The following is a 22627-nucleotide window of genomic DNA, read 5'->3' on the forward strand; positions in this document are numbered from 1 at the left end:
GTCGCAGACCCATCAAGTTGGTACTCATACTGCTCGCCTCATCGAGTGGAATCCATAGATATGAGTGGTTAAGCTATGGGATATGAAATGGACGAGCGACCAATGAAACAACATGTATTATGGGGTTGAATGCGTTTTGCTATTCACAAAATAAAACAAAAGCAGTCATGCAAATATCTGTTTTAACACAGCACAGCAAAATCAGTTGCACCATTAAATCCCGCTCGTCCAGACGGGGAGAATTAAATCACATTTATTCGATGCGACGTTTCTTATGGGATTTAATGAGCGACAACATTTTGACCCCAAACCGAGAGGATTCTGGGATGTTTGTGGTTTTTTTGTAATAACTATGGAAGGACACGTCGCAGACCCATCAAGGTGGTACTCGTACTGCTCGCCTCATCGAGAGGAATCCAAAGATATGAGTGCTTAAGCTATGGGATATGAAATGGACGAGCGACCAATAAAACAACATGTATTATGGGGTTGAATGCTTTTTGCTATTCACAAAATAAAACCAAAGTAGTAATGCAAATATCTGATTTAACACAGCACAGCAAAATCAGTTGCACCATTCAATTCTGCTCGTCCAGACGGGGAGAATTCAATCACATTTTTTCGATGCGACGTTTCTTATGGGATTGAATGAGCGACAACATTTTGACCCCAAACCGAGAGGATTCTGGGATGTTTGTGGTTTTTTGGTAACAACTCTGGAAGGAAACGTCGCAGACCCATCAAGTTGGTACTCATACTGCTCGCCTCATCGAGTGGAATCCATAGATATGAGTGGTTAAGCTATGGGATATGAAATGGACGAGCGACCAATGAAACAACATGTATTATGGGGTTGAATGCGTTTTGCTATTCACAAAATAAAACAAAAGCAGTCATGCAAATATCTGTTTTAACACAGCACAGCAAAATCAGTTGCACCATTAAATCCCGCTCGTCCAGACGGGGAGAATTAAATCACATTTATTCGATGCGACGTTTCTTATGGGATTTAATGAGCGACAACATTTTGACCCCAAACCGAGAGGATTCTGGGATGTTTGTGGTTTTTTTGTAATAACTATGGAAGGAAACGTCGCAGACCCATCAAGGTGGTACTCGTACTGCTCGCCTCATCGAGAGGAATCCAAACATATGAGTGCTTAAGCTATGGGATATGAAATGGACGAGCGACCAATAAAACAACATGTATTATGGGGTTGAATGCTTTTTGCTATTCACAAAATAAAACCAAAGTAGTAATGCAAATATCTGATTTAACACAGCACAGCAAAATCAGTTGCACCATTCAATTCTGCTCGTCCAGACGGGGAGAATTCAATCACATTTTTTCGATGCGACGTTTCTTATGGGATTGAATGAGCGACAACATTTTGACCCCAAACCGAGAGGATTCTGGGATGTTTGTGGTTTTTTGGAAACAACTCTGGAAGGAAACGTCGCAGACCCATCAAGGTGTTACTCGTACTGCTCGCCTCATCGAGTGGAATCCAAAGATATGAGTGGTTAAGCTATGCGATATGAAATGGACGAGCGACCAATAAAACAACATGTATTATGGGGTTGAATGCGTTTTGCTATTCACAAAATAAAACAAAAGCAGTCATGCAAATATCTGCTTTAACACAGCACAGCAAAATCAGTTGCACCATTCAATCCCGCTCGTCCAGACGGGGAGAATTCAATCACATTTATTCGATGCGACGTTTCTTATGGGATTTAATGAGCGACAACATTTTGACCCCAAACCGAGAGGATTCTGGGATGTTTGTGGTTTTTTTGTAATAACTCTGGAAGGAAACGTCGCAGACCCATCAAGGTGGTAAGCGTACTGCTCGCCTCATCGAGAGGAATCCAAAGATATGAGTGGTTAAGCTATGGGATATGAAATGGACGAGCGACCAATAAAACAACTTTTATTATGGGGTTGAATGCTTTTTGCTATTCACAAAATAAAACAAATGCAGTCATGCAAATATCTGTTTTAACACAGCACAGCAAAAATCAGTTACACCATTCAATTCCGCTCGTCCAGACGGGGAGAATTCAATCACATTTATTCGATGCGACGTTTCTTATGGGATTTAATGAGCGACAACATTTTGACCCCAAACCGAGAGGATTCTGGGATGTTTGTGGTGTTTTTGTAATAACTATGGAAGGAAACGTCGCAGACCCACCAAGGTGGTACTCGTACTGCTCGCCTCATCGAGAGGAATCCAAAGATATGAGTGCTTAAGCTATGGGATATGAAATGGACGAGCGACCAATAAAACAACATGTATTATGGGGTTGAATGCTTTTTGCTATTCACAAAATAAAACCAAAGCAGTAATGCAAATATCTGATTTAACACAGCACAGCAAAATCAGTTGCACCATTCAGTTCTGCTCGTCCAGACGGGGAGAATTCAATCACATTTTTTCGATGCGACGTTTCTTATGGGATTGAATGAGCGACAACATTTTGACCCCAAACCGAGAGGATTCTGGGATGTTTGTGGTTTTTTTGTAATAACTATGGAAGGAAACGTCGCAGACCCATCAAGGTGGTACTCGTACTGCTCGCCTCATCGAGAGGAATCCAAAGATATGAGTGCTTAAGCTATGGGATATGAAATGGACGAGCGACCAATAAAACAACATGTATTATGGGGTTGAATGCTTTTTGCTATTCACAAAATAAAACCAAAGTAGTAATGCAAATATCTGATTTAACACAGCACAGCAAAATCAGTTGCACCATTCAATTCTGCTCGTCCAGACGGGGAGAATTCAATCACATTTTTTCGATGCGACGTTTCTTATGGGATTGAATGAGCGACAACATTTTGACCCCAAACCGAGAGGATTCTGGGATGTTTGTGGTTTATTTGTAATAACTCTGGAAGGAAACGTCGCAGACCCATCAAGGTGGTACGCGTACTGCTCACCTCATCGAGAGGAATCCAAACATATGAGTGCTTAAGCTATGGGATATGAATTGGACGAGCGACCAATAAAACAACATGTATTATGGGGTTGAATGCTTTTTGCTATTCACAAAATAAAACCAAAGCAGTAATGCAAATATCTGATTTAACACAGCACAGCAAAATCAGTTGCACCATTCAATTCTGCTCGTCCAGACGGGGAGAATTCAATCACATTTTTTCGATGCGACGTTTCTTATGGGATTGAATGAGCGACAACATTTTGACCCCAAACCGAGAGGATTCTGGGATGTTTGTGGTTTTTTGGAAACAACTCTGGAAGGAAACGTCGCAGACCCATCAAGGTGTTACTCGTACTGCTCGCCTCATCGAGTGGAATCCAAAGATATGAGTGGTTAAGCTATGCGATATGAAATGGACGAGCGACCAATAAAACAACATGTATTATGGGGTTGAATGCGTTTTGCTATTCACAAAATAAAACAAAAGCAGTCATGCAAATATCTGCTTTAACACAGCACAGCAAAATCAGTTGCACCATTCAATCCCGCTCGTCCAGACGGGGAGAATTCAATCACATTTATTCGATGCGACGTTTCTTATGGGATTTAATGAGCGACAACATTTTGACCCCAAACCGAGAGGATTCTGGGATGTTTGTGGTTTTTTTGTAATAACTCTGGAACGAAACGTCGCAGACCCATCAAGGTGGTACTCGTACTGCTCGCCTCTTCGAGCGGAATCCATAGATATGAGTGGTTAAGCTATGGGATATGAAATGGACGAGCGACCAATAAAACAACATGTATTATGGGGTTGAATGCTTTTTGCTATTCACAAAATAAAACAAATGCAGTCATGCAAATATCTGTTTTAACACAGCACAGCAAAAATCAGTTACACCATTCAATTCCGCTAGTCCAGACGGGGAGAATTCAATCACATTTATTCGATGCGACGTTTCTTATGGGATTTAATGAGCGACAACATTTTGACCCCAAACCGAGAGGATTCTGGAATGTTTGTGGTTTTTTTGTAATAACTCTGGAACGAAACGTCGCAGACCCATCAAGGTGGTACTCGTACTGCTCGCCTCTTCGAGCGGAATCCATAGATATGAGTGGTTAAGCTATGGGATATGAAATGGACGAGCGACCAATAAAACAACATGTATTATGGGGTTGAATGCTTTTTGCTATTCACAAAATAAAACAAATGCAGTCATGCAAATATCTGTTTTAACACAGCACAGCAAAAATCAGTTACACCATTCAATTCCGCTAGTCCAGACGGGGAGAATTCAATCACATTTATTCGATGCGACGTTTCTTATGGGATTTAATGAGCGACAACATTTTGACCCCAAACCGAGAGGATTCTGGAATGTTTGTGGTTTTTTTGTAACAACTCTGGAAGGAAACGTCGCAGACCCATCAAGGTGGTACTCGTACTGCTCGACTCATCGAGTGGAATCCAAAGATATGAGTGGTTAAGCTATGGGATATGAAATGGACGAGCGACCAATAAAACAACATGTATTATGGGGTTGAATGCTTTTTGCTATTCACAATTTAATCGCCTCTACGGGGAGGTTTTTCACATAACTTTAAGATCCTTCAACAAACTCCGGGATAAGAAAGCTCAGCTGATCGAGTTTCTCACCTTCCTGAAGAGATGCCGCGACTCTGGGGTAATACCAATCGCATTTACACTCACCTCTGCTACTGTAACTTCTTCTAATGCGAAACGAATTATTTTCTAAACTATCTTAGCTCTTATCTCAGAAAAAATCAGACTTATACGCACAGAACTAGATCAGTTAGACAAGACACTCTACAAATCACACTTATCATTGACGGCAATAATGTCCACATCGGATTGGGAACATGTAGACAATATGACTGCCTCTTCAGCTGCTACTATGTCGACCAAATGTAAGGAAAACCTGATTTCCAAATTTAACCTCCTCTTCAACAAAAGACCGGACCCACACACCAAAAAGTTAGACGTTAATAAAGTCGTAATTAATCACAGTAACAGTTCTATTTCCGATGGTCTGAAATCCGTTTTAGCTAAAGGTCTAAACTTTGCAGTCACACCTAAACACATACCAGTTAATGATATAATTGCCCAAGTAGACGTTGCCCTCAGGGGCCTGGGTCACATCGCTGCAGACGTAGCAAGATCTGAAATCGCTGCAACCCTCAAAAACGCTAAGATGCCAGCTAGCAACCTCAGCAAAGATGAGCGTTTTGAATTATATAAATTAAAAAAGAGGAATGATATTGTAGTTCTCTCAGCTGACAAAGGCAATGCTACTGTCATCATGGATAAAATAGAATACAACAACAAAATTAAAGAATTACTCGACGATGGTAGTTATACAAAAATAAAAAGAGATCCCACCAACAGCCTCGTCACACAAACCAACAAAATAATTTCTGATTCAACCGCATTAATTGATCAATCTAAACAGTTTTCGTTGAAACCTTCTGCTGCCAGGCCACCAAGATTATACGGCTTACCAAAAATACATAAAGTTGATACACCTCTTCGTCCCATAGTCTCTACTATCAGCTCCCCCACCTACAAACTAGCTCGTTTTTTATCTGAAATCCTGCGTCCTTTCACTGGAAAGACCACCTCTGCGGTACAAAATTCTACTCACCTGGTATCAACAATCAAGGGTATTTCCCTGTCCCCAGACGACCTGCTTGTCAGTTTTGATGTAGTTTCCTTATTCACCAAGGTTCCTGTACCTGACACCATTGCAATCATTGAAGACTTGGTTCATCAAGGACTAAACACTGAGGTACCCCCCCTGGTGAGACACTGTTTAACCAATACATACTTCACTTGGAATGGAACTTTCTACAAACAAACTGAGGGCATCCAATGGGCTCCCCCCTTTCTCCAGTTATAGCTAACATTTTCATGGAGAAATTTGAGACTGACGCCATCCAGACTGCCACTCTGCGCCCAACCTTATGGAAGAGGTACGTGGATGACACTTTTGTTATCTGGCCACATGGCCGGCCTGCTCTAGACCAATTCTTCGACCACATCAATTCCATACACCCAGCCATGAGATTTACCATGGAAGTCGAAATAGATGGCAAGATACCTTTTTTGGATGTCCTAATTAAAAAGAGACCTGATGGTTCAATGAGCCACTCTGTCTACAGGAAAGCTACCCATACGGATGCTTATCTGAAACCGGATTCCCACCACCATCCATCACAGAAGAATTCTCTCATCAAGACTCTGTATCATAGAGCCCAATGCATATCCGACCAGGAACACATAAGCAGTGAACTCAAGCACGTACACCAAGCTCTTAGGGCTAATGGTTACTCCGACTATACAATCCGCAAAGCTATCACTCAAACCATGAAGAAGAACCCTCTTGAGGAGCCTTTCAAAACCATCACTTTACCCTACATTGCTGGGATCACAAAAAAGATCTCCAAAATCTTGAATAAACACAATATCCAGGTCCGTTTCAACACATTACATAAAATCCGTGATCTGGTTCCGTCTGTAAAAGATGTGATTCCGGACATACAATACCCTGGTGTCTACAAACTAAGTTGCCTCTGTGGTAGTAGTTACATTGGAGAAACCAAACGCCATATCTCGGACCGCATTCGTGAACATAAAGCAGACCTTAAACACGGTAGGACCAACACCTCGGCCGTAGCAGATCATTGTTCTAATTCAGTAGGCTCACATGCCATTGACTTTTCCAAGACGGAGGTTCTTTGTAAGCCATCTGGCTTCCATGAGAGATTCGTTCATGAGGCTATCCACATATACAAGCACAGAGACAATTTCAACCGAGAAGATGGATTCTATCTTAGCAATCATTGGAAAGATTTGATAAATCATTTCAGTTCTTGATTGATTGTTCACGCTTACAGTGGCTTTCAGACAGCATACATAAAAACAAATTTCGTCTCCCCCCTCCTCTTTTCAAAAAATAGATGGACTAGTCCTGGGCAAACTGCCAATCGTTGCGCGTGACGCAAACGTTATTTTTTTATATATAAATAAATAAATATGCCGTTTTCTAAATACATTTATGCAAACCGACACACCTGATGATGACCGTTTGAGTTATGGTCGAAACGTCGTGAGAATTTTTTTTTATTGTTTTATATATATTTTGTTATTTTGTTGTTTCTCTTCAACGTGACTTTACCGAAAAAACTAAGAATATGAATTACTGCAGTCACGAAAGCTTTAAATCAAAATTTAATCGCCTCTACGGGGAGGGTTTTCACATAACTTTAAGATCCTTCAACAAACTCCGGGATAAGAAAGCTCAGCTGATCGAGTTTCTCACCTTCCTGAAGAGATGCCGCGACTCTAGGGTAATACCAATCGCATTTACACTCACCTCTGCTACTGTAACTTCTTCTAATGTGAAACGAATTCTTTTCAAAACTAGCTTAGCTCTTATCTCAGAAAAAATCAGACTTATACGCACAGAACTAGATCAGTTAGACAAGACACTCTACAAATCACACTTATCATTGACGGCAATAATGTCCACATCGGATTGGGAACATGTAGACAATATGACTGCCTCTTCAGCTGCTACTATGTCGACCAAATGTAAGGAAAACCTGATTTCCAAATTTAACCTCCTCTTCAACAAAAGACCGGACCCACACACCAAAAAGTTAGACGTTAATAAAGTCGTAATTAATCGCAGTAACAGTTCTATTTCCGATGGTCTGAAATCCGTTTTAGCTAAAGGTCTAAACTTTGCAGTCACACCTAAACACATACCAGTTAATGATATAATTACCCAAGTAGACGTTGCTCTCAGGGGCCTGGGTCACATCGCTGCAGACGTAGCAAGATCTGAAATCGCTGCAACCCTCAAAAACGCTAAGATGCCAGCTAGCAACCTCAGCAAAGATGAGCGTTTTGAATTATATAAATTAAAAAAGAGGAATGATATTGTAGTTCTCTCAGCTGACAAAGGCAATGCTACTGTCATCATGGATAAAATAGAATACAACAACAAAATTAAAGAATTACTCGACGATGGTAGTTATACAAAAATAAAAAGAGATCCCACCAACAGCCACGTCACACAAACCAACAAAATAATTTCTGATTCAACCGCATTAATTGATCAATCTAAACAGTTTTCGTTGAAACCTTCTGCTGCCAGGCCACCAAGATTATACGGCTTACCAAAAATACATAAAGTTGATACACCTCTTCGTCCCATAGTCTCTACTATCAGCTCCCCCACCTACAAACTAGCTCGTTTTTTATCTGAAATCCTGCGTCCTTTCACTGGAAAGACCACCTCTGCGGTACAAAATTCTACTCACCTGGTATCAACAATCAAGGGTATTTCCCTGTCCCCAGACGACCTGCTTGTCAGTTTTGATGTAGTTTCCTTATTCACCAAGGTTCCTGTACCTGACACCATTGCAATCATTGAAGACTTGGTTCATCAAGGACTAAACACTGAGGTACCCCCCCTGGTGAGACACTGTTTAACCAATACATACTTCACTTGGAATGGAACTTTCTACAAACAAACTGAGGGCATCCAATGGGCTCCCCCCTTTCTCCAGTTATAGCTAACATTTTCATGGAGAAATTTGAGACTGACGCCATCCAGACTGCCACTCTGCGCCCAACCTTATGGAAGAGGTACGTGGATGACACTTTTGTTATCTGGCCACATGGCCGGCCTGCTCTAGACCAATTCTTCGACCACATCAATTCCATACACCCAGCCATGAGATTTACCATGGAAGTCGAAATAGATGGCAAGATACCTTTTTTGGATGTCCTAATTAAAAAGAGACCTGATGGTTCAATGAGCCACTCTGTCTACAGGAAAGCTACCCATACGGATGCTTATCTGAAACCGGATTCCCACCACCATCCATCACAGAAGAATTCTCTCATCAAGACTCTGTATCATAGAGCCCAATGCATATCCGACCAGGAACACATAAGCAGTGAACTCAAGCACGTACACCAAGCTCTTAGGGCTAATGGTTACTCCGACTATACAATCCGCAAAGCTATCACTCAAACCATGAAGAAGAACCCTCTTGAGGAGCCTTTCAAAACCATCACTTTACCCTACATTGCTGGGATCACAAAAAAGATCTCCAAAATCTTGAATAAACACAATATCCAGGTCCGTTTCAACACATTACATAAAATCCGTGATCTGGTTCCGTCTGTAAAAGATGTGATTCCGGACATACAATACCCTGGTGTCTACAAACTAAGTTGCCTCTGTGGTAGTAGTTACATTGGAGAAACCAAACGCCATATCTCGGACCGCATTCGTGAACATAAAGCAGACCTTAAACACGGTAGGACCAACACCTCGGCCGTAGCAGATCATTGTTCTAATTCAGTAGGCTCACATGCCATTGACTTTTCCAAGACGGAGGTTCTTTGTAAGCCATCTGGCTTCCATGAGAGATTCGTTCATGAGGCTATCCACATATACAAGCACAGAGACAATTTCAACCGAGAAGATGGATTCTATCTTAGCAATCATTGGAAAGATTTGATAAATCATTTCAGTTCTTGATTGATTGTTCACGCTTACAGTGGCTTTCAGACAGCATACATAAAAACAAATTTCGTCTCCCCCCTCCTCTTTTCAAAAAATAGATGGACTAGTCCTGGGCAAACTGCCAATCGTTGCGCGTGACGCAAACGTTATTTTTTTATATATAAATAAATAAATATGCCGTTTTCTAAATACATTTATGCAAACCGACACACCTGATGATGACCGTTTGAGTTATGGTCGAAACGTCGTGAGAATTTTTTTTTTATTGTTTTATATATATTTTGTTATTTTGTTGTTTCTCTTCAACGTGACTTTACCGAAAAAACTAAGAATATGAATTACTGCAGTCACGAAAGCTTTAAATCAAAATTTAATCGCCTCTACGGGGAGGGTTTTCACATAACTTTAAGATCCTTCAACAAACTCCGGGATAAGAAAGCTCAGCTGATCGAGTTTCTCACCTTCCTGAAGAGATGCCGCGACTCTGGGGTAATACCAATCGCATTTACACTCACCTCTGCTACTGTAACTTCTTCTAATGTGAAACGAATTCTTTTCAAAACTAGCTTAGCTCTTATCTCAGAAAAAATCAGACTTATACGCACAGAACTAGATCAGTTAGACAAGACACTCTACAAATCACACTTATCATTGACGGCAATAATGTCCACATCGGATTGGGAACATGTAGACAATATGACTGCCTCTTCAGCTGCTACTATGTCGACCAAATGTAAGGAAAACCTGATTTCCAAATTTAACCTCCTCTTCAACAAAAGACCGGACCCACACACCAAAAAGTTAGACGTTAATAAAGTCGTAATTAATCGCAGTAACAGTTCTATTTCCGATGGTCTGAAATCCGTTTTAGCTAAAGGTCTAAACTTTGCAGTCACACCTAAACACATACCAGTTAATGATATAATTGCCCAAGTAGACGTTGCTCTCAGGGGCCTGGGTCACATCGCTGCAGACGTAGCAAGATCTGAAATCGCTGCAACCCTCAAAAACGCTAAGATGCCAGCTAGCAACCTCAGCAAAGATGAGCGTTTTGAATTATATAAATTAAAAAAGAGGAATGATATTGTAGTTCTCTCAGCTGACAAAGGCAATGCTACTGTCATCATGGATAAAATAGAATACAACAACAAAATTAAAGAATTACTCGACGATGGTAGTTATACAAAAATAAAAAGAGATCCCACCAACAGCCTCGTCACACAAACCAACAAAATAATTTCTGATTCAACCGCATTAATTGATCAATCTAAACAGTTTTCGTTGAAACCTTCTGCTGCCAGGCCACCAAGATTATACGGCTTACCAAAAATACATAAAGTTGATACACCTCTTCGTCCCATAGTCTCTACTATCAGCTCCCCCACCTACAAACTAGCTCGTTTTTTATCTGAAATCCTGCGTCCTTTCACTGGAAAGACCACCTCTGCGGTACAAAATTCTACTCACCTGGTATCAACAATCAAGGGTATTTCCCTGTCCCCAGACGACCTGCTTGTCAGTTTTGATGTAGTTTCCTTATTCACCAAGGTTCCTGTACCTGACACCATTGCAATCATTGAAGACTTGGTTCATCAAGGACTAAACACTGAGGTACCCCCCCTGGTGAGACACTGTTTAACCAATACATACTTCACTTGGAATGGAACTTTCTACAAACAAACTGAGGGCATCCAATGGGCTCCCCCCTTTCTCCAGTTATAGCTAACATTTTCATGGAGAAATTTGAGACTGACGCCATCCAGACTGCCACTCTGCGCCCAACCTTATGGAAGAGGTACGTGGATGACACTTTTGTTATCTGGCCACATGGCCGGCCTGCTCTAGACCAATTCTTCGACCACATCAATTCCATACACCCAGCCATGAGATTTACCATGGAAGTCGAAATAGATGGCAAGATACCTTTTTTGGATGTCCTAATTAAAAAGAGACCTGATGGTTCAATGAGCCACTCTGTCTACAGGAAAGCTACCCATACGGATGCTTATCTGAAACCGGATTCCCACCACCATCCATCACAGAAGAATTCTCTCATCAAGACTCTGTATCATAGAGCCCAATGCATATCCGACCAGGAACACATAAGCAGTGAACTCAAGCACGTACACCAAGCTCTTAGGGCTAATGGTTACTCCGACTATACAATCCGCAAAGCTATCACTCAAACCATGAAGAAGAACCCTCTTGAGGAGCCTTTCAAAACCATCACTTTACCCTACATTGCTGGGATCACAAAAAAGATCTCCAAAATCTTGAATAAACACAATATCCAGGTCCGTTTCAACACATTACATAAAATCCGTGATCTGGTTCCGTCTGTAAAAGATGTGATTCCGGACATACAATACCCTGGTGTCTACAAACTAAGTTGCCTCTGTGGTAGTAGTTACATTGGAGAAACCAAACGCCATATCTCGGACCGCATTCGTGAACATAAAGCAGACCTTAAACACGGTAGGACCAACACCTCGGCCGTAGCAGATCATTGTTCTAATTCAGTAGGCTCACATGCCATTGACTTTTCCAAGACGGAGGTTCTTTGTAAGCCATCTGGCTTCCATGAGAGATTCGTTCATGAGGCTATCCACATATACAAGCACAGAGACAATTTCAACCGAGAAGATGGATTCTATCTTAGCAATCATTGGAAAGATTTGATAAATCATTTCAGTTCTTGATTGATTGTTCACGCTTACAGTGGCTTTCAGACAGCATACATAAAAACAAATTTCGTCTCCCCCCTCCTCTTTTCAAAAAATAGATGGACTAGTCCTGGGCAAACTGCCAATCGTTGCGCGTGACGCAAACGTTATTTATATATATATATCTATATAAATAAATATGCCGTTTTAAAAATAAATTTATGCAAACCGACACACCTGATGATGACCGTTTGAGTTATGGTCGAAACGTCGTGAGAATTTTTTTTTATTGTTTTATATATATTTTGTTATTTTGTTGTTTCTCTTCAACGTGACTTTACCGAAAAAACTAAGAATATAAAAACAAAAGCAGTCATGCAAATATCTGTTTTAACACAGCACAGCAAAATCAGTTGCACCATTCAATCCCGCTCGTCCAGAGGGGGAGAATTCAATCACATTTATTCGATGCGACGTTTCTTATGGGATTTAATGAGCGACAACATTTTGACCCCAAACCGAGAGGATTCTGGGATGTTTGTGGTGTTTTTGTAATAACTCTGGAAGGAAACGTCGCAGACCCATCAAGGTGATACTGGTACTGCTCGACTCATCGAGAGGAATCCAAAGATATGAGTGCTTAAGCTATGGGATATGAAATGGACGAGCGACCAATAAAACAACATGTATTATGGGGTTGAATGCTTTTTGCTATTCACAAAATAAAACCAAAGCAGTAATGCAAATATCTGATTTAACACAGCACAGCAAAATCAGTTGCACCATTCAATTCTGCTCGTCCAGACGGGGAGAATTCAATCACATTTTTTCGATGCGACGTTTCTTATGGGATTGAATGAGCGACAACATTTTGACCCCAAACCGAGAGGATTCTGGGATGTTTGTGGTTTTTTGGTAACAACTCTGGAAGGAAACGTCCCAGACCCATCAAGGTGGTACTCGTACTGCTCGCCTCATAGAGAGGAATCCAAACATATGAGTGCTTAAGCTATGGGATATGAATTGGACGAGCGACCAATAAAACAACATGTATTATGGGGTTGAATGCTTTTTGCTATTCACAAAATAAAACCAAAGCAGTAATGCAAATATCTGATTTAACACAGCACAGCAAAATCAGTTGCACCATTCAATTCTGCTCGTCCAGACGGGGAGAATTCAATCACATTTTTTCGATGCGACGTTTCTTATGGGATTTAATGAGCGACGACATTTTGACCCCAAACCGAGAGGATTCTGGGATGTTTGTGGTTTTTTTGTAATAACTCTGGAAGGAAACGTCCCAGACCCATCAAGGTGGTACTCGTACTGCTCGCCTCATAGAGAGGAATCCAAAGATATGAGTGCTTAAGCTATGGGATATGAAATGGACGAGCGACCAATAAAACAACATGTATTATGGGGTTGAATGCTTTTTGCTATTCACAAAATAAAACCAAAGCAGTAATGCAAATATCTGATTTAACACAGCATAGCAAAATCAGTTGCACCATTCAATTCTGCTCGTCCAGACGGGGAGAATTCAATCACATTTTTTCGATGCGACGTTTCTTATGGGATTGAATGAGCGACAACATTTTGACCCCAAACCGAGAGGATTCTGGGATGTTTGTGGTTTTTTGGTAACAACTCTGGAAGGAAACGTCCCAGACCCATCAAGGTGGTACTCGTACTGCTCGCCTCATCGAGTGGAATCCAAAGATATGAGTGGTTAAGCTATGCGATATGAAATGGACGAGCGACCAATAAAACAACATGTATTATGTGGTTGAATGCTTTTAGCTATTCACAAAATAAAACAAAAGCAGTCATGCAAATATCTGCTTTAACACAGCACAGCAAAATCAGTTGCACCATTGAATCCCGCTCGTCCAGACGGGGAGAATTCAATCACATTTATTCGATGCGACGTTTCTTATGGGATTTAATGAGCGACAACATTTTGACCCCAAACCGAGAGGATTCTGGGATGTTTGTGGTTTTTTTGTAATAACTCTGGAAGGAAACGTCGCAGACCCATCAAGGTGGTACTCGTACTGCTCGCCTCATCTAGAGGAATCCAAAGATATCAGTGCTTAAGCTATGGGATATGAAATGGACGAGCGACCAATAAAACAACATGTATTATGGGGTTGAATGCTTTTTGCTATTCACAAAATAAAACAAATGCAGTCATGCAAATATCTGTTTTAACACAGCACAGCAAAAATCAGTTACACCATTCAATTCCGCTCGTCCAGACGGGGAGAATTCAATCACATTTATTCGATGCGACGTTTCTTATGGGATTTAATGAGCGACAACATTTTGACCCCAAACCGAGAGGATTCTGGGATGTTTGTGGTGTTTTTGTAATAACTCTGGAAGGAAACGTCGCAGACCCATCAAGGTGGTAATCGTACTGCTCGACTCATCGAGAGGAATCCAAAGATATGAGTGCTTAAGCTATGGAATATGAAATGGACGAGCGACCAATAAAACAACTTTTATTATGGGGTTGAATGCTTTTTGCTATTCACAAAATAAAACAAATGCAGTCATGCAAATATCTGTTTTAACACAGCACAGCAAAAATCAGTTACACCATTCAATTCCGCTCGTCCAGACGGGGAGAATTCAATCACATTTATTCGATGCGACGTTTCTTATGGGATTTAATGAGCGACAACATTTTGACCCCAAACCGAGAGGATTCTGGGATGTTTGTGGTGTTTTTGTAATAACTCTGGAAGGAAACGTCGCAGACCCATCAAGGTGGTACTCGTACTGCTCGCCTCATCGAGAGGAATCCAAAGATATGAGTGCTTAAGCTATGGGATATGAAATGGACGAGCGACCAATAAAACAACATGTTTTATGGGGTTGAATGCTTTTTGCTATTCACAAAATAAAACCAAAGCAGTAATGCAAATATCTGATTTAACACAGCACAGCAAAATCAGTTGCACCATTCAATTCTGCTCGTCCAGACGGGGAGAATTCAATCACATTTTTTCGATGCGACGTTTCTTATGGGATTGAATGAGCGACAACATTTTGACCCCAAACCGAGAGGATTTTGGGATGTTTGTGGTTTTTTGGTAACAACTCTGGAAGGAAACGTCGCAGACCCATCAAGGTGGTACTCATACTGCTCGCCTCATCGAGTGGAATCCAAAGATATGAGTGGTTAAGCTATGGGATATGAAATGGACGAGCGACCAATAAAACAACTTTTATTATGGGGTTGAATGCTTTTTGCTATTCACAAAATAAAACAAATGCAGTCATGCAAATATCTGTTTTAACACAGCACAGCAAAAATCAGTTACACCATTCAATTCCGCTCGTCCAGACGGGGAGAATTCAATCACATTTATTCGATGCGACGTTTCTTATGGGATTTAATGAGCGACAACATTTTGACCCCAAACCGAGAGGATTCTGGGATGTTTGTGGTGTTTTTGTAATAACTCTGGAAGGAAACGTCGCAGACCCATCAAGGTGGTACTCGTACTGCTCGCCTCATAGAGAGGAATCCAAAGATATGAGTGCTTAAGCTATGGGATATGAAATGGACGAGCGACCAATAAAACAACATGTATTATGGGGTTGAATGCTTTTTGCTATTCACAAAATAAAACCAAAGCAGTAATGCAAATATCTGATTTAACACAGCACAGCAAAATCAGTTGCACCATTCAATTCTGCTCGTCCAGACGGGGAGAATTCAATCACATTTTTTCGATGCGACGTTTCTTATGGGATTGAATGAGCGACAACATTTTGACCCCAAACCGAGAGGATTCTGGGATGTTTGTGGTTTTTTGGTAACAACTCTGGAAGGAAACGTCCCAGACCCATCAAGGTGGTACTCGTACTGCTCGCCTCATCGAGTGGAATCCAAAGATATGAGTGGTTAAGCTATGCGATATGAAATGGACGAGCGACCAATAAAACAACATGTATTATGTGGTTGAATGCTTTTTGCTATTCACAAAATAAAACAAAAGCAGTCATGCAAATATCTGCTTTAACACAGCACAGCAAAATCAGTTGCACCATTCAATCCCGCTCGTCCAGACGGGGAGAATTCAATGACATTTATTCGATGCGACGTTTCTTATGGGATTTAATGAGCGACAACATTTTGACCCCAAAACGAGAGGATTCTGGGATGTTTGTGGTTTTTTTGTAATAACTCTGGAAGGAAACGTCGCAGACCCATCAAGGTGGTACTCGTACTGCTCGCCTCATCGAGCGGAATCCAAAGATATGAGTGCTTAAGCTATGGGATATGAAATGGACGAGCGACCAATAAAACAACTTTTATTATGGGGTTGAATGCTTTTTGCTATTCACAAAATAAAACAAATGCAGTCATGTAAATATCTGTTTTAACACAGCACAGCAAAAATCAGTTACACCATTCAATTCCGCTCGTCCAGACGGGGAGAATTCAATCACATTTATTCGATGCGACGTTTCTTATGGGATTTAATGAGCGACAACATTTTGACCCCAAACCGAGAGGATTCTGGGATGTTTGTGGTGTTTTTGTAATAACTCTGGAAGGAAACGTCGCAGACCCATCAAGGTGGTAATCGTACTGCTCGACTCATCGAGAGGAATCCAAAGATATGAGTGCTTAAGCTATGGGATATGAAATGGACGAGCGACCAATAAAACAACTTTTATTATGGGGTTGAATGCTTTTTGCTATTCACAAAATAAAACAAATGCAGTCATGCAAATATCTGTTTTAACACAGCACAGCAAAAATCAGTTACACCATTCAATTCCGCTCGTCCAGACGGGGAGAATTCAATCACATTTATTCGATGCGACGTTTCTTATGGGATTTAATGAGCGACAACATTTTGACCCCAATCCGAGAGGATTCTGGGATGTTTGTGGTGTTTTTGTAATAACTCTGGAAGGAAACGTCGCAGACCCATCAAGGTGGTACTCGTACTGCTCGCCTCATCGAGAGGATTCCAAAGATATGAGTGCTTAAGCTATGGGATATGAAATGGACGAGCGACCAATAAAACAACATGTTTTATGGGGTTGAATGCTTTTTGCTATTCACAAAATAAAACCAAAGCAGTAATGCAAATATCTAATTTAACACAGCACAGCAAAATCAGTTGCACCATTCAATTCTGCTCGTCCAGACGGGGAGAATTCAATCACATTTATTCGATGCGACGTTTCTTATGGGATTTAATGAGCGACAACATTTTGACCCCAAACCGAGAGGATTTTGGGATGTTTGTGGTTTTTTGGTAACAACTCTGGAAGGAAACGTCGCAGACCCATCAAGGTGGTACTCATACTGCTCGCCTCATCGAGTGGAATCCAAAGATATGAGTGGTTAAGCTATGGGATATGAAATGGACGAGCGACCAATAAAACAACTTTTATTATGGGGTTGAATGCTTTTTGCTATTCACAAAATAAAACAAATGCAGTCATGCAAATATCTGTTTTAACACAGCACAGCAAAAATCAGTTACACCATTCAATTCCGCTCGTCCAGACGGGGAGAATTCAATCACATTTATTCGATGCGACGTTTCTTATGGGATTTAATGAGCGACAACATTTTGACCCCAAACCGAGAGGATTCTGGGATGTTTGTGGTGTTTTTGTAATAACTCTGGAAGGAAACGTCGCAGACCCATCAAGGTGGTACTCGTACTGCTCGCCTCATCGAGAGGAATCCAAAGATATGAGTGCTTAAGCTATGGGATATGAAATGGACGAGCGACCAATAAAACAACATGTTTTATGGGGTTGAATGCTTTTTGCTATTCACAAAATAAAACCAAAGCAGTAATGCAAATATCTGATTTAACACAGCACAGCAAAATCAGTTGCACCATTCAATTCTGCTCGTCCAGACGGGGAGAATTCAATCACATTTTTTCGATGCGACGTTTCTTATGGGATTGAATGAGCGACAACATTTTGACCCCAAACCGAGAGGATTTTGGGATGTTTGTGGTTTTTTGGTAACAACTCTGGAAGGAAACGTCGCAGACCCATCAAGGTGGTACTCATACTGCTCGCCTCATCGAGTGGAATCCAAAGATATGAGTGGTTAAGCTATGGGATATGAAATGGACGAGCGACCAATAAAACAACATGTATTATGGGGTTGAATGCGTTTTGCTATTCACAAAATAAAACAAAAGCAGTAATGCAAATATCTGTTTTAACACAGCACAGCAAAATCAGTTGCACCATTCAATCCCGCTCGTGCAGACGGGGAGAATTCAATCATATTTATTCGATGCGACGTTTCTTATGGGATTTAATGAGCGACAACATTTTTACCCCAAACCGAGAGGATTCTGGGATGTTTGTGGTTTTTTTGTAATAACTCTGGAAGGAAACGTCGCAGACCCATCAAGGTGGTACTCGTACTGCTCGCCTCATCGAGAGGAATCCAAAGATATGAGTGCTTAAGCTATGGGATATGAAATGGACGAGCGACCAATAAAACAACATGTATTATGGGGTTGAATGCTTTTTGCTATTCACAAAATAAAACCAAAGCAGTAATGCAAATATCTGATTTAACACAGCACAGCAAAATCAGTTGCACCATTCAATTCTGCTCGTCCAGACGGGGAGAATTCAATCACATTTTTTCGATGCGACGTTTCTTATGGGATTTAATGAGCGACAACATTTTGACCCCAAACCGAGAGGATTCTGGGATGTTTGTGTTTTTTTGGTAACAACTCTGGAAGGAAACGTCGCAGACCCATCAAGGTGGTACTCGTACTGCTCGCCTCATCGAGTGGAATCCAAAGATATGAGTGGTTAAGCTATGCGATTTGAAATGGACGAGCGACCAATAAAACAACATGTATTATGGGGTTGAATGCGTTTTGCTATTCACAAAATAAAACAAAAACAGTCATGCAAATATCTGTTTTAACACAGCACAGCAAAATCAGTTGCACCATTCAATTCTGCTCGTCCAGACGGGGAGAATTCAATCACATTTTTTCGATGCGACGTTTCTTATGGGATTGAATGAGGGACAACATTTTGACCCCAAACCGAGAGGATTCTGGGATGTTTGTGGTTTTTTTGTAACAACTCTGGAAGGAAACGTCGCAGACCCATCAAGGTGGTACTCGTACTGCTCGCCTCATCGAGTGGAATCCAAAGATATGAGTGGTTAAGCTATGCGATATGAAATGGACGAGCGACCAATAAAACAACATGTATTATGGGGTTGAATGCGTTTTGCTATTCACAAAATAAAACAAAAGCAGTCATGCAAATATCTGTTTTAACACAGCACAGCAAAATCAGTTGCACCATTCAATCCCGCTCGTGCAGACGGGGAGAATTCAATCATATTTATTCGATGCGACGTTTCTTATGGGATTTAATGAGCGACAACATTTTGACCCCAAACCGAGAGGATTCTGGGATGTTTGTGGTTTTTTTGTAATAACTCTGGAAGGAAACGTCGCAGACCCATCAAGGTGGTACTCGTACTGCTCGCCTCATCGAGAGGAATCCAAAGATATGAGTGCTTAAGCTATGGGATATGAAATGGACGAGCGACCAATAAAACAACATGTATTATGGGGTTGAATGCTTTTTGCTATTCACAAAATAAAACCAAAGCAGTAATGCAAATATCTGATTTAACACAGCACAGCAAAATCAGTTGCACCATTCAATTCTGCTCGTCCAGACGGGGAGAATTCAATCACATTTTTTCGATGCGACGTTTCTTATGGGATTTAATGAGCGACAACATTTTGACCCCAAACCGAGAGGATTCTGGGATGTTTGTGTTTTTTTGGTAACAACTCTGGAAGGAAACGTCGCAGACACATCAAGGTGGTACTCGTACTGCTCGCCTCATCGAGTGGAATCCAAAGATATGAGTGGTTAAGCTATGCGATATGAAATGGACGAGCGACCAATAAAACAACATGTATTATGGGGTTGAATGCGTTTTGCTATTCACAAAATAAAACAAAAACAGTCATGCAAATATCTTTTTTAACACAGCACAGCAAAATCAGTTGCACCATTCAATTCTGCTCGTCCAGACGGGGAGAATTCAATCACATTTTTTCGATGCGACGTTTCTTATGGGATTGAATGAGGGACAACATTTTGACCCCAAACCGAGAGGATTCTGGGATGTTTGTGGTTTTTTGTAACAACTCTGGAAGGAAACGTCGCAGACCCATCAAGGTGGTACTCGTACTGCTCGCCTCATCGAGTGGAATCCAAAGATATGAGTGCTTAAGCTATGGGATATGAAATGGACGAGCGACCAATAAAACAACATGTATTATGGGGTTGAATGCTTTTTGCTATTCACAAAATAAAACCAAAGCAGTAATGCAAATATCTGATTTAACACAGCACAGCAAAATCAGTTGCACCATTCAATTCTGCTCGTCCAGACGGGGAGAATTCAATCACATTTTTTCGATGCGACGTTTCTTATGGGATTGAATGAGCGACAACATTTTGACCCCAAACCGAGAGGATTCTGGGATGTTTGTGGTTTTTTGGTAACAACTCTGGAAGGAAACGTCGCAGACCCATCAAGGTGGTACTCGTACTGCTCGCCTCATCGAGTGGAATCCAAAGATATGAGTGGTTAAGCTATGCGATATGAAATGGACGAGCGACCAATAAAACAACATGTATTATGGGGTTGAATGCGTTTTGCTATTCACAAAATAAAACAAAAGCAGTCATGCAAATATCTGTTTTAACACAGCACAGCAAAATCAGTTGCACCATTCAATCCCGCTCGTCCAGACGGGGAGAATTCAATCACATTTATTCGATGCGACGTTTCTTATGGGATTTAATGAGCGACAACATTTTGACCCCAAACCGGGAGGATTCTGGGATGTTTGTGGTTTTTTTGTAATAACTCTGGAAGGAAACGTCGCAGACCCATCAAGGTGGTACTCGTACTGCTCGCCTCATAGAGTGGAATCCAAAGATATGAGTGCTTAAGCTATGGGATATGAAATGGACGAGCGACCAATAAAACAACATGTATTATGGGGTTGAATGCTTTTTGCTATTCACAAAATAAAACCAAAGCAGTAATGCAAATATCTGATTTAACACAGCACAGCAAAATCAGTTGCACCATTCAATTCTGCTCGTCCAGACGGGGAGAATTCAATCACATTTTTTCGATGCGACGTTTCTTATGGGATTGAATGAGCGACAACATTTTGACCCCAAACCGAGAGGATTCTGGGATGTTTGTGGTTTTTTGGAAACAACTCTGGAAGGAAACGTCGCAGACCCATCAAGGTGGTACTCGTACTGCTCGCCTCATCGAGTGGAATCCAAAGATATGAGTGCTTAAGCTATGGGATATGAAATGGACGAGCGACCAATAAAACAACATGTATTATGGGGTTGAATGCTTTTTGCTATTCACAAAATAAAACCAAAGCAGTAATGCAAATATCTGATTTAACACAGCACAGCAAAATCAGTTGCACCATTCAATTCTGCTCGTCCAGACGGGGAGAATTCAATCACATTTTTTCGATGCGACGTTTCTTATGGGATTGAATGAGCGACAACATTTTGACCCCAAACCGAGAGGATTCTGGGATGTTTGTGGTTTTTTGGTAACAACTCTGGAAGGAAACGTCGCAGACCCATCAAGGTGGTACTCGTACTGCTCGCCTCATCGAGTGGAATCCAAAGATATGAGGGGTTAAGCTATGCGATATGAAATGGACGAACGACCAATAAAACAACATGTATTATGGGGTTGAATGCGTTTTGCTATTCACAAAATAAAACAAAAGCAGTCATGCAAATATCTGTTTTAACACAGCACAGCAAAATCAGTTGCACCATTCAATCCCGCTCGTGCAGACGGGGAGAATTCAATCATATTTATTCGATGCGACGTTTCTTATGGGATTTAATGAGCGACAACATTTTGACCCCAAACCGAGAGGATTCTGGGATGTTTGTGGTTTTTTTGTAATAACTCTGGAAGGAAACGTCGCAGACCCATCAAGGTGGTACTCGTACTGCTCGCCTCATCGAGAGGAATCCAAAGATATGAGGGGTTAAGCTATGCGATATGAAATGGACGAGCGACCAATAAAACAACATGTATTATGGGGTTGAAGGCGTTTTGCTATTCACAAAATAAAACAAAAGCAGTCATGCAAATATCTGTTTTAACACAGCACAGCAAAATCAGTTGCACCATTCAATCCCGCTCGTGCAGACGGGGAGAATTCAATCATATTTATTCGATGCGACGTTTCTTATGGGATTTAATGAGCGACAACATTTTGACCCCAAACCGAGAGGATTCTGGGATGTTTGTGGTTTTTTTGTAATAACTCTGGAAGGAAACGTCGCAGACCCATCAAGGTGGTACTCGTACTGCTCGCCTCA

This window comes from Petromyzon marinus, chromosome 23, assembly GCF_048934315.1.
Source record: "Petromyzon marinus isolate PM22_M1 ecotype Great Lakes invasive population chromosome 23, UKy_Petmar_22M1.pri1.0, whole genome shotgun sequence".
Taxonomy (NCBI): Eukaryota; Metazoa; Chordata; class Hyperoartia; order Petromyzontiformes; family Petromyzontidae; genus Petromyzon; species Petromyzon marinus.